This window comes from Austrofundulus limnaeus, unplaced genomic scaffold (genome assembly GCF_001266775.1).
Source record: "Austrofundulus limnaeus strain Quisiro unplaced genomic scaffold, Austrofundulus_limnaeus-1.0 Scaffold204, whole genome shotgun sequence".
Taxonomy (NCBI): domain Eukaryota; kingdom Metazoa; phylum Chordata; class Actinopteri; order Cyprinodontiformes; family Rivulidae; genus Austrofundulus; species Austrofundulus limnaeus.
In genome coordinates this window covers 42,160-44,846 of record NW_013952606.1, presented here as the reverse complement: position 1 = coordinate 44,846, position 2,687 = coordinate 42,160, and the positions used below count along the sequence as shown (strand labels likewise).

Sequence of the window (2,687 nt, the reverse complement as noted above, 5' to 3'; positions counted from 1 at the left end):
GGTCTCATAATCACATCATGAACAAATGTTTTTCTGGGTAAATTTATGTTGTTTGTTCATCTGATAAAAAAGAGAGAAGAAAAAGAAACATTGTATTTTTCTATCATGACTCAATCACTGTGATAATATCTTGATTTAATCACTGTACAAGTAACCCCATCAATCTGTGTTGTTTAATCATTTTAGCAGCATGAACCATGATGGCAGTGAAGCAAAAGACAAACCATGTGACTATCTCAGCCAATCAGAAGTTTGTAAAGTCAGGAAAAGAGACAACATTTTTTTATAAGTTAGAGTTGAAAAAAGCAGCAAGAGAGAAAGGACAGGAGTTTCAGGTTCTTCATTCCCTTCGGGGACATTTAACTTTAGTTTTTATTTTTTTATTTTACTTTTTGTAGTGTAGGGACAAGATTTGTTCAGGAAACTGAACTGACCAGAACTTCAGTTCAATCCACACAGGACCCGAACCGACCTCCTCATCTCCAACTTGAAGCCGACCCCAGGCAGTCTCGGTGCGTCCATGCTGTACCCACACGGGACCCCCTTTGAGACCGAGCGGCACCGGTGATTCATCATCACTCGAACCTCCTGGTACCCTGGGACAGAACTGACTGGCTCGCATCGAATTGGTAGGAAAGAACAGCTTTCTATGCTTTGGTGGTGGTGCTCAGCTGTAGTGATGAAAGAGAGTGTTCTGGGTAGCTATGATTGGATTGAAAGAAGAGCTGGCAAGTTGATTCCCCTTATAATTCACGTCCCCTCTTGATAAATGAATTAACGTTTTCTTTTATTAATCTGGGAAGTTTTCACCCCTTTTGTTAGAATAGATAATAGTGAGTTATGATTCTGTAGCGTAAAATTACAAGAAGTGGTTGGCTGAAGTGATGTCATTTGTTATTTTAAATTCATAGCAGTTGTGATAGCAAACGTCTTTACTTACCATACACGACTTGTGATGTAATTTTTCTCTCTGAATCCACAATATAGGGTATATTGTGAAATTTATGCTTTGTCTGTGCATCTTTTATTCGTGTTTTACCGTCAAAAACTGAAAAGCGCTCCGTCCTTCAGTACATGAGATTGAGTAAAATTATGAGATTAATTTCCTGTTAAATTTGACAGGTGGTGCCCCAATTCCTTTATTATGTTAATAAATTATAAGAAACTTATATTTTAGAAACTTTTCAATTATTACAATTCTCCCACAACAGTTTTCTCATCCCTTCAATTGAACAGGGGCCTCATGTACAAAGACTTGCGTGGTTTTCTTACTGAAACCTGACGTACGGTCAAATCCAGAAAACGCACAAAAAAATCCAGATATATCAAACTGTGCGTACGCCGAAATCCACGCACATTGCTTTTGTACATCACAATTAACGTGGAACTGAGCACATGTAAGACACATCCCCTGATGCCTTCATGAACATATGTTAAACAGATGCAAATTACTTCCTGCATGTGTGAAGGACACGTTTGAAGGATCCCTGCGCGATCAGAAATGATTTCTAATGTCATAAAAATAATGAATTTAATATAATGTGAGTGTGAAAAAATATCATAAGTAAAAATAGGAATAAAATATGTTTATCACGCAAAGAACGAGTGATTGTGTGCACGCTGCTGTGTTGCACAACCGGCATCTATCCATTCTGAGTCTGAAAATATTAACTTTGCGCACAAGTTTATTACCATAATTACTGTAAATTCAGAGGAACATAAATGTTTGGTAGAACATAGATCTTAGTTTATTTCATAGCTGCTATTAAGAAACAAGTTCACATGACGTGACATGATGTTGGAGAGTCCCCACAAACGCTGCGCGCACCGCAGCCTTTGTGCACATTCTGTTTGTCAAGCTTTTGCTCTCCTACTTACAGCATTTTCACAAGTTATAAAGTGTACTTCCACATGTCATTTTGGAGAAATCTATAACAACGTAAACGCCAAGTATGAAACATCTCCACTGCCGGCGAGAGTGCGTGTGATCCAGAGCGCGACCATAACTCAGCCTTTAGATATGGATGAGACGATTCCATTGGTCATGACTCTGCTTTGGGTGGACTGGACTGAGTCCCAATCGGTCTGCCAGCTCCCTCTGGAAAGCTCCTGTGGAACCTCAGTTTTGCAGCTGCTGCTGCACGTGCATGCGGCTACTCGCTGCGTCGCGCTCCCAGTGCACAGCAGTGCCAAACTAAAAAATGATTTTCCTCAAAACGGCCGATGAGCCACTCGTCATCAGAAATTTCTATCTGTTTATAAATAAAAGCTCCGCGTGTTACACTATTTATTATATTCTCCAGTAAGGCTGAATCCATTCCTGTTAAATGTATTTTTGGCTCAAGTTTGCGCGTCCTTTATTTAACTGCGTCCATGTGGATGTAATAATTGTTAATCATGTGTGTCTGCTGTGAACAATAATCATTTTCACATTATGAACAGTTTCTCAGAATCACCTCTAAGTGTCGCCAATGGAACCAAAACCACAGAAACGTGCGTACGCCAGCCCTGGAGTTGGCGTAGGGCTGCACACATTTCCACGTTCAGTTGAGTTTTGATACAGTGGGGAAAATAAGTATTTAGTCAGTCACCAATTGTGCAAGTTCTCCCTCTTAAAAAGATGAGAGAGGCCTGTAATTGACATCATAGGTAGACCTCAACTATGAGAGACAAAATGTGAAAAAAAA

At 39.7% G+C, this 2,687-nt stretch overlaps 1 protein-coding gene across 1 annotated transcript in view; it reads left to right on the top strand.

The window, feature by feature from the left end:
- Positions 1–604: 604 nt before the first annotated feature.
- The window catches only part of LOC106524869 (leucine-rich repeat-containing protein 17), a 7,796-nt gene continuing 5,713 nt past the window's right edge, over positions 605–2,687 (top strand). The window contains exon 1 of the mRNA XM_014018870.1: positions 605–629. The gene's annotated coding sequence lies outside the window, so the exon portion shown is untranslated. The remainder of the gene's footprint in view (positions 630–2,687) is intronic.